Here is a 10,786-nt window from a genome sequence, read left to right on the forward strand (position 1 = left end):
ATTTAGCCTCTTTGGACTGGATTCTTTGACTTCAGTGATGTGTGTGTGAGATTTGCCCCTGTCTTTGCATGAATCCGTAGTTATCCCTTTCTCTTGCTGAGTAGTAACCCACCATATGGTGTTCCAAGCTTGGTTGCTCATTTACCTGTGGAATTTCTTGCCAATTCCTTAAAATTCCGGGCACTTGCCTGGCATGTGTGAGGCCATCCCCAGCACCAGCTATTATGAGGAAAGCTGCTCTATGTACAATTGCATGTTAGATTTTGTTTGGATGTAAGTTTTCAAAGCAATTATCTAAATACCTAGGAGTGCAGTTTTTGGCTCATTTGTTGAGACCATGTTTAACCCTTGGGGAAAGCTGCTGAATTGCTTTCCAGAGTGGTTGTACCATTATGCATCACACTAGCAATGAATCAGAGTTCCTGGTACAGTTGGCTGTTGTCACTCTGTTGTTAGAACTCATCCATTTTAGAAGATGAGTGGTGCTATAATAGTTGGTTATTCTGATTTGCTTCTAAAGATAGTGTGGAGCTGGGCTCGGTGGCTCACGCCTGTAATCCCAGCGGCTTGGGAGGCTGAGACAGGAGGATTGCGAGTTTAAAGTCAAACCCAGCAACTTAGTGAGACACTAAGCAACTCAGTGAGACCCTGTTTCTAGATAAAATACAAAATAGGGCTGGGGATGTAGCTCAGTGGTTGAATGCCGTGAGTTAAATCCTCAGTACAAAAAAAAAAAAAGTAACGATATGTGGACTTCCTTTTGTGTGCTGATTTGTCATCTGTCTCCTCTTTACTGGTGTCTATGCAGATCTTCACCCATAATATCTCTGCATTTATTTTTCTTTTAATTTCTCTTAGCCATGTTTCAAAGTCTGCTGAATACAAATTTGTATTATTTTGTTAGATTTATATTTCAGTACTTCAATTTTGGGGGTGCTAATGTAAGTGGTATTTAAAAAAATATTTATTTTTTAGTTGTAGTTGGACACAATACCTTTGTTTTACTTATTTATTTTTATGTGGTGCTGAGGATCGAACCCAGGGCCTGGCACATGCTAGGTGAATACTCTACCACTGAGCCACAATCCCAGCCCCATAAGTGGCATTTTTAAAAAAAAAATCAAATTCCAGTTAGTTCTACATTGTTGTATGTAGGGCATCAATTGACTTTTGTCTAATGTCTATCTACTTTATTTCTTGTTATCTCCATCTGTTTTGGTCTATTTTTCTGTTGCTATAACTGAACACCTGAGATGGGGCATCCAGAAAATGAATATATTTTTACTATTCTGGAGGCCAAGGGCCAGGAGTTGCATCTGTTGAGGGCCTCCTTGCTGGGGCTCCTTTCTGAAGAATCCTCAGTGGGTGCAGGCCCTGGTGAGGCTGATAGTGCCAGAGAGAGACTCATTTTTAATATAGCCACTCCCTTAAGGACCCACTGATTCCCCCACTCACCTCCCAAAGGTCCCCCATCTAAATGCCTTCAGCATGTGACTTTGGGGAGTAAATTTTCAACACCTGCATCCTGGTGCCTAGCATGTGTGAGGACCCAGATTCAATTCCAGTCACTGCAAGAAAAAAACAAAACATGGACTGGGAAATTCTGGAATATAAATCACATTTGTCAATAAGTAGATGACAAGAAAAGAAAAGAGAGGAGGACTTAAACACGTTAATCACATGCAATGGGTGCTCCTGATTTGAATCTAATTTGCTTATACCTAACTATGAAATTTATTTGAAATAATTGGAGAAGTCTGCTTATTAACTGGGCATTTGATTTTAAGGAACTACTCTTATTTTCAGTGTGTCAATATTGTGACTGTCTTCAAGAGTTCTTTCCATTATGTGGTTAATAATTATAGAAGGAACCAGATGATGCTGGGGTTTGCTGAGTGAGTCTATTCACAGTGGGGTGGGCCATCTGGCAAGTTCCAGGGGCCCGAGTGGTGATGGTTGTGTAGGCAGTCACTAGGCTACACTACCAAGAATCCTTGGATATTCCAGGGCCAGCATGTGGCCTGTGGCTCTTAGGAACCCCAAGTGAGGGTTGTGTGGATGGAATGCTTGATTATACTACTCAGAATCCTCAGGGGCCCACAGTTCACAGGAAGGGTTGCATGGGCAGAACAACTATACTACCCATAATTCCTGGAAGTTCCTGGGTAAGTATGTGGCCTACAGTTCCCAGAGGCTTTTGCAGAGAATGTTGGACTGGCGGTCGCTAGGCTACACTTCCTAGAATACTCAGGGTATCAGGGAAAGCATGTGGGCTGAGGCTTCCAGAGCCTTCATGATCAGGTTGAGCAGCAGATTCCTGAATCCTTAGGGTGGACTGGCCAAGCATGTAGCATGTAGCTCCCAGGAGCCTCTGGGTGAGGGATGCCTGGGTAGGATGAACTGCACTATGTAGAACCCTCTGAGACATGCAGCTCCCAGAGATCTCTTCAGTGAAGGCTGTGAGTAGGTTAACAGGCCACACCACACATAATCCTTGGGGGCCTGCAGCTTCCGGAGGCCTCTTCAGTGAAAGCTGTGTGCCTAGGTCAACAGGCCACACTACCCATAATCCTTGGGGCCTACAGCTCCCAGAGGCCTCTACAGTGCCAGAGTCTTCTGCAGTGAAGGCTCTGTAAGTAGGCAATAGGACATACCAACCGTAATCCCTGGAAGTCTGAAGCTCCCAGAGGCCTCTGCAGTGAAGGCTGTGTAAGTAGGCCAACAGGCCACATTCCCCATAATCCTTGAGGTTTAGCAGCTCCCAGAGGCCATTGCAGTAAAGTCTGTGTGAGTGGGTCAACAGGCCACACTACCCATAATACTTGGGGGCCTGTAGCTCCCAGTGGCCTCTGCAGTGAAGGCTGTGTCAGTGTGTCAACAGTCCACACTACCCCATAATCCTTAGGGCCTGCAGCTCTCAGCAGCCTCTGTAGTGAAGGCTGTGTGAGTTTGGTCAACAGGCTACACTACCTGTCCTGCATTCTTTACCACAGAGGATCCTGGGAGCTGGAGGTTTTACATTCACTCTGGCTCCCCCAGGGATTCTTAACATTGTAGTCTAAATTTCCTTCAGTGCACAATCCTCACCATGGAGGTCTAAAGGAATTGTAGGCTACACACCTACCTGGGCAGAAGAACTTTGAGTAGTGTAGTTGAGCCTGCAGCTCCCAATGTTGTCTGTGGTGAAGGCAGGAAGGACAAAACTCCAGACTACACTGTCCAGAATCATTGGGGATTCCTGCATGAATGTGCAGTTGGTAATACCCAGAAATTTCTGTGATGAGGGCTGCTTTGGTAGAGCACTTGACTAGACTACCTAGAATCCTTGTGGTATTAGGTCAAGAACAGGAAGAAGAGGTATGTGGGCAAAATACTGGGCTACATCACTACATCACATCCTCAGGGTTGCCAATCCAAGGATCTTCTTGGTGAGCAGGAAAAACACAGGACTACATTTCCCACAAATCTTAAGGGGCTTTAGCTCCCAGGATCCTCTGTGGTGAGGGTTGCCTGCAGAGATCTGAACTTCACTACCCAGAATGCTACACAGCGGGTGGTGCCAAGGTGAGCCGGAAGCCTGCAACTCCCAGAGGTCAGGCTACACTACCCTGAAGCCCTGGTGTCCTTCATCCCCCAGACACTTGTGGTGGAGTGCTACAAGGACAGAGCTTTGAATTACTACTCAGATTCCTCAGGAGTGTCCTGGTAGGCTTGTGGCATGCAGTTCCCAGGAGACTTGATGTGAGGTCCACTTATGTAGGAGGGGCTGCACTACCCAGAATAATCAGTGGCCTGCTGTTCCCAGAAACTTCTGAGGTCAGAGGGCTGCCTGAATAGAACCGACCACAATACCCAGAATTCCTAGGGGTGTGTGGGCAAATGTGCAACCTGACATTCCAGCAACCTCTGCAGTCAGGGCTGCACTGTAGGATGCCAGACTACACTTTACCCAGAGTACTTGGAGTACCAGGCAAGCCTGTGACTCGCATCCCTAGAGACCTCTGGGGTGAAGGCAGGATGCCATCCAGAGTTTTCTGGAGTTCCTGGGCCAGGATGTGGCACACAGCTCCCATAGTCCTCAAGGCAAGGGCTGTGTGGGCAGAACATCAGAATACATTGTCCAGAATCTCTGGGAACAAGTGGACATGCAGCCTGGGGCTCCCAGAGGCCTCTAAGAATTCTCTAGAATCTCCCACATGGTAGTGGGGTGCATCCTGCAGCTCCCAGAGGATGCTGGGAATTTTCCTTTGAGCCGCAGGTTCTCCTCACCTTGACAGTGATCACAGTGGGCTGCCATTCACCTTCTTGCAACCCACAGTTCTGTCACTCGTCTGAAATACTACACTTCTCAGATGCCTCTGCAGCGGCCTGTTTCTGGCCTTAAGCCCCTGGGCGTGCGAGGGAAGGGTTGGGGGCGGTGTGCATGTCCCTCCTCTGCCCGCCTGGCCCTGGCTCCTGCAGCGCATGGCCTTGGGTCTTGGGAGGTGCTTTCCTGGACGCCTTTTTCTCCTCGCTTGTGTTTCCGCTTTGGAGATGCCACAGGAACACTGCCAGGCGGGTGAACCACTGGGAACACGCTCTGCGCAGTACTGCGGGGCGAAGGAAGCCTGGAGCGGCTCCGCCTCCCGGACCGCGGGGCGGCGCCTGCGCGGGGCGTGGCCAAGGGGCGGAGCCCGCGGGCTCCACCTCCTTCAGGGTGCAGGAGCCTCCTCCTCCAGACCAGAGCGGGAGAGACCTGCCTCTGCTCGTGGTGGGCCACCTGCAGGGAGGGGCGGAGGTCCCGCTCCTCGGAGCAGCCCGAGGGGGACGCCCGGCCTGGGGACGCTGTGGGTCCTGTCTCTAGGGACGCCCGGGCTCCCCGCTCCTCAGAGCAGCCCGAGGGGGACGCCTGGCTTGGGGACGCCTGGCTTAGGGACGCTGTGGGTCCTGTCTCCAAAAGCTTCCTCTCCTCAGAGCAGCCTGAGGGAGACCAGTCTCAGGCAGATGCCTGGCTTGGGGACCCTGTGGGTCATGTGTGCAGGGTCACCTGGAGTTCCCTTCTCTTGAGCAGCCTGAGGGAGACACTGGTTGGAGACCCTGGGGGTCATGTCTTCTGACGTGTCTCTTGAGCTCCCTTCTCAGAGCAGCCTCGGCCGCCTGGCTTGGAAACACCGTGGTCCTGTCTGTAGCGATGCCCAGAGTGTCGCCGGCACAGCAGCCTCGGGCACACACCCAGCCTGGGGACACCGTGGTCCTGTCTGTAGGGATGCCCAGAGTGTCCCCGGCACAGCAGCCTCGGGCGCACACCCAGTTGGGGACACCGTGGTCCTGTCTGAAGGGATGCCCAGAGTGTCGTTGGCACAGCAGCCTCGGGCACACACCCAGCCTGGGACACCGTGGTCCTGTCTGTAGGGATTCCAGGCACTCCCTTCTCAGAGCAGCCTCCAGGAGATGCTCCCGAAGCTTCTCAATAACCAGGCAGCAGGTGAGGAAAAGGTGGGGAGAGCGAGGAGAGAACCTGACCGGGCCTGAGAGCCAGCAGCCTGGCGGGGACCCTGCTGTCTTTCACTGTGCAGCAGCACCCTCCCCAGGCTGTCGGCCTCATAATCTAAGGTGACCCTGGTAGTTTCTGGGTAACCTGGCAGGGAGGAAGGAAGAATGCTGAGGGAGGTTCTCGAGCCTGAGGGGATGAGGCCCCAGTAAACCCCATTACTTGTTTCCTTAATGTTCTTATGGCTCAGTTTTTTCTTGGAGTGTTAAAGTAGTAGAAAATATTTTGAAAAATTCAAAAGTACATGTGTTAGTCCCACAGTTATTTAAGTAAATGTATTATTTCTAACAAAGAATTTAAAATTTATTCCATGGATTTCATGGAACTAGACTCATTGACCACATTTTTCTTTGACTGAGAAAGTCAGAGTTTAATTGACAGTACATGTTTATTTTCCCTCTTTAAAAAATGTTTTTGTTAGTGCAATTTAGTATATATGATAGTGGAGTCCATTTTTATGTATGCAGACATGTGTAGAATATGATTTATTTCATTTCATCCCCATACTTCTACTTTGCTTTTCTTCCTCCCACTCCCTGCTCCCCCTTCTCTACTGGTTTTACTTTTATTTGTTTATTGTTTTATTAAATCAGTGCTTTTTGGATACACATAAAGGTGGGGTTCTCTGTGGTCTATTCACATATGTACATAGAATCATTTGGTCAATTTCATCCTGCAGTTTTTCTCTTTTCCCATACCTCCTCTCTCTCCCTTTCTTCTATTCCACTGATCTCCCTTTTGTCTTTATGGGATCTTCCCCTTTTTATATTTCCTAATCTCTGTCTAGTTTCTGCATATGAGGTGAAATGTTTGACCTTTGACTTTTCAAGTCTGGTTTATTTTACATAGCATGATGTTCTCCACTTCCATCCATTTACCAGGAAATGCCATAATTTCATTCTTTATGGCTAAGTAAAACTCCATTATATATATCACATTTTATCCATTCATCTCTTGATGGACACCTGGCCTGTTTCCATAACTTGGCTATTGTGAATTGTGTTGCTATAAACATTGTGTTGCTTGTATCATTATAATATGCTGATTTTTTTTTTTTTTTTTTTTTTTTACAAATACCGAGGAGTGGGATAGCTGGGTCATATGACGGTTTCATTTCTAGTGTTTTGGGGAATCCCCATACTGATTTCCATAGTGATTGTATTAATTTGGAGTCCCACCATCAATGTATGAGTGTACCTCTCTTTGTACATGCTTTCCAGCATTTATTATTATTTGTATTCTTAATGTTTGCCATTCTAATTGAAGTGAGGTGAAATTTCAATGTAGTTTTGATTTGCATTTCCCTGATTGCCAGGGATGTTGAAAAAATTTTTTTCATATATTTGTTGGCCATTTGTATTTTTTCTTTTGAGAAATGTTTGTTTAGTTCTTTTGGCTATTTATTGACTTATTAATTGTTTTGTTATTAAGTATTTTGGGTTCTTTATATATTCTGGATATTAATCCCCATTTGGAAGAGTAGCTGGCAAAGATTTTCTCTCATTCTGAGGGTCTCTCTTCGTGCTCCTATTTCCTTTGTTGTGCAGAGCTTTTTAATTTGAATCTGTCTCACTTATTGAGTCTTGATTTTATTTATTTAACTTTATGGGTCTTGATAAGGAATTTGGTACCTGTTGGTGAGTTAAGTTTCTATGAGCCCAATCTAGCTTTTCCACTGACTTATATCTTCATTTCAGAAATCCCGAATTTTGAATTTGTTAATCTATAATAAATAGCACCTTCCATTTTAGAATCAAGTGCTTTATAGCTTCTGCTAAATAGTTCATTGTCCATGAACATTAAAATGCATTAAAATGATGATGAAGATGAAGATAGAATAAAAGGAAATGGGCTTTATTGTAATAATGCATCCATGCCCCCAACTCCCCGCAGTAGTACTGTGGATTGAGCCCAGTATGCATCCTAGATAAGTGCTCCACCACTGAGCAACATCCCCAGTTCTTTTTTATTTTGAGACATGATCTTGCCCAGGTTGGTCTCAACTTGCAGTTATCCTTCCTCAGTCTCCCAAGTAGCTGGGATTATAGGTGTGAGCCATCTTGTCTGGTTCCTCTCCTCTTTCAGCATTAGATAATGAATACCTGCCACTTAGGCAGTACTTTTTAAGGCAGCTGGTACACAGTAGGTAGTGGTGGTGGGTGGCCCAGGGACTACTGACCCTGGATTCATGGAAGCTGCTGGTGCCTAGTGCGATGGCGGGTCAGGTAGGCAGTCACTACCTCTGTAGAACTTCAGCAGCAGTTTCCCTGTGGTAGGATGTCAGGATGGAAAGCTGGAGATTGAGCCGCCCTGAGCTAGAGACCACCAAGGCCCTACCACCCTTTTGCCCTTCCTCTAGACCCAACCCTTCCCAGGCCCTGCCCCTTCTCCAGACCTGCCCTTCCTCTAAGCCCCACCATATCCAGGCCCCTCTTCTAAGATAACCCCTCCACTCTCTCTGGGCTAGGATGAGTAGCCAGCCCACTGCTGCCAATTGGCAGTATGTTTGCAGCTGTGCACAAAACAATGTCTGTTGTACAAACACTGATATCCTGCATTGGATAAAATTTCTTGACTGTATCAGGCTTTGGTATATTATAAAATGAATTTAGGAAAGTCACCTAGTTTCTCTTTAGATCATGGACACTTGAAATAAAATCAGAATTTGTTAAAGGTGACAGTTCATGAGCCCCAATGACCCTGGGGTCTTTTCTAGTGGGAGATCTCTAAGCACCAGTTTAAGCTTTTCTATGCTAATTGATTGATTTATAGTCTTATTGTAGAGTCATGTTGCAATGTCTGTACTTACTAGGAAATCTCCCTTCTCCTCCAGGTTTCCGGTTCCATGCAGTAGGTTTCTTCCTCTGTGCAACTTTTATTTGTTCTTTCTAGATACAAATGATAGTAGAGTGCATTTTGACATATTATACATATATGAAGTATAACTTATTTTAGTTTGGATCCCATTCTTGCCATTGTACATGATGTGGAATTTCACTGGTTGTGTATTCATATATAAACATACAAAAGTCATGTCCAATTCATTCTACCGTCTTCTCTATTCCCAGCCTCCTTCCCTTATCTTTCCCTTTGTCTAATCCAGAGAATATCTATTCTTCTCTCCTCCTGCCTTATTGTGAATCATCATCCACATTATCAGAGAGAGCATTTGGTCTTTGTTTTTTGGGGTTGGCTTATTTCAGTTACCATGATAGTCTCCAGTTCCATTCATTTACCAGCAAATGCCATAATTTCATTCTTTTATATGGCTAACATTCCATTGTATATTTTACCACATTTTCTTTTTTTAAATTTATTTTTTAGTTTTAGGTGGACACAATATCTTTATTTTCTTTTATATGGTGCTGAGGATCAAACCCAGTGCCTCACACATGCCAGGTGAGTGTGCTACCACTTGAGCCACAACCTGAGCCCCTTACCACATTTTCTTAATCTATTCATCAGTTGAAGAACATCTAGGTACTATTGAACTTTTAATTTCTCCTCTTTCCAGTTTTCTACAGAATTCTTAATATTTCTGCTGTTTTCATCAATAATATTTAAAAAATACTTTTAGTTTACTTTGTTTTTGATTGAGAGAATTATCTTGTTTGAAATTTCTCATGGTAATGTTAAATTATTTTAATTAATTTCCATTTATTAAGATATCTCTGGGGGCTGTGTGTGCATCTGGGTGGCAGAGCAGTTGTTTAGCATGTGAGAGGTCCTGGGTTGGATCCCAGCACCACAGAGGACATCTTTGACAGGACTCAAGCGTCAGAGGTATCCAGAGGCATAATTAAAGAGATCGCATATATACATATACACATACATCACAATACCCCTTCCAGATTTGGATGTAATTATTCAAAGCAAAAATTTTAAATCAGTTTTAGAAAACAGAAGCAGGATGGTGGATGGTGATCTTTTAATATTAACTATTGATAGTTCATGATACTTAAAACCATTGTAGATGAAATTTCCTTAGGACTCAAATCATTAGGTATGTAAGAGACAAGTCAGTATGTAAGAGACAAGTCTGCTTTTTGTAATTCAGATACTGGAGCAGACCAGTTACCTCCACCCCAAAGACCCTTGCCATAATTAAACTTCTTTTGTCAGAATGATATTTACAAAGAATGTGGGCAGGGTTTCTGCCAAGGGCATTGTGATTTGAAGCTTTCTCAACTTATAAGTGCCAGGTTTGCAGACAAAAGGTGTGACAGGGCCTGTCTCAAAGAAAGCTTGTTGCTATGCAAAAGATACTATCTCTGTTTTCCCGGTAAAAAGCTATCAAAACCTCTGTCTAGCCTAAGAATATGGGACAAAGGGTAACTGTTTTGTACCCACCCACTGACATGTAACCACCCCACTGAATATAAAGTTTAAAGAATTTCCAGACTTTGGGGCCAGATATTTTTAGGCATTAGCCCTTCTAGACCACTGCAACTTAAAAAACCCTGCTTCCTGAAAATTCCTTGGGTGTTCAGCCTCATCTATACTATATCAATACATTTACTAAAAATAAACCTTTATTTTTAATTTTTTTTTTTTTTTTTTTTTTTTTTAGCAGTGTGTGTTTTTATTGCCCAGAGAGTGGTTTACGGGCTTAAGGTGATGGAGAACTCGCCCAGGTAGTGGCCGATCATCTCGGGCTCCACCTGGTTGAAGGTCTTGCTATTGTAGACGCCAACCATGCTGCCCACCATTTCAGGCAGAATTATCATATCCCTTAGGTGTGCCTTCACCACCTCTGGCTTCTCCATCGGGGGTGCCTCCTTTTTGGCCTTGCGCAGGCGCTTCAGCACCGAGTGCTGCTTCCTCCGCAGGCTCCGGTTCAGCCTCTGCTGGCATGCGCTGTACAGCTGCATCAGCTGCTCCTAGGACATGTCCAGCAGCTGGTCGAGGTCCACACTGCGATAGGTGAACTTGCCTAGGTCGGCTTCTTCTTCTGCTCCACTCCCACCATCTTGCCTGCTCTGAGGATAAAAATAAACATTTTTAGACAGACACTTTCTTTTCTACTTTTCAAATTTAGGAAGCATCTTCATGTGTCTTATTGATACTGCTGGTTATTGGTGACGAGTCCTGCTTCCTCACATGTTGAAGTGTAACATTAGAGAAGCACGCCAAGGCAAACATATAAAACAGGGTTTATTTAAAATGGGGATTGAAAGAAAAGTGACCACAACACTCGGAGCAACCAAAAGATCTTTATTGCAGCAGTGCAACAAAGAGAAAAGAAAGAAGGAGAGA

The 10,786-nt window shown here is 45.1% G+C and overlaps 1 pseudogene; it reads right to left on the bottom strand.

Annotated features, from left to right (window-relative positions):
- Positions 1-10,131: 10,131 nt before the first annotated feature.
- Positions 10,132-10,499, bottom strand: LOC124085556 (small ribosomal subunit protein uS19-like; annotated as a pseudogene).
- Positions 10,500-10,786: the final 287 nt, after the last annotated feature.

The sequence above is a fragment of the Marmota monax genome, unplaced genomic scaffold, assembly GCF_021218885.2.
Source record: "Marmota monax isolate L192 unplaced genomic scaffold, Marmota_monax_Labrador192_F-V1.1 WCK01_AAM20220418_F8-fsc00014, whole genome shotgun sequence".
NCBI classification, from domain to species: Eukaryota; Metazoa; Chordata; class Mammalia; order Rodentia; family Sciuridae; genus Marmota; species Marmota monax.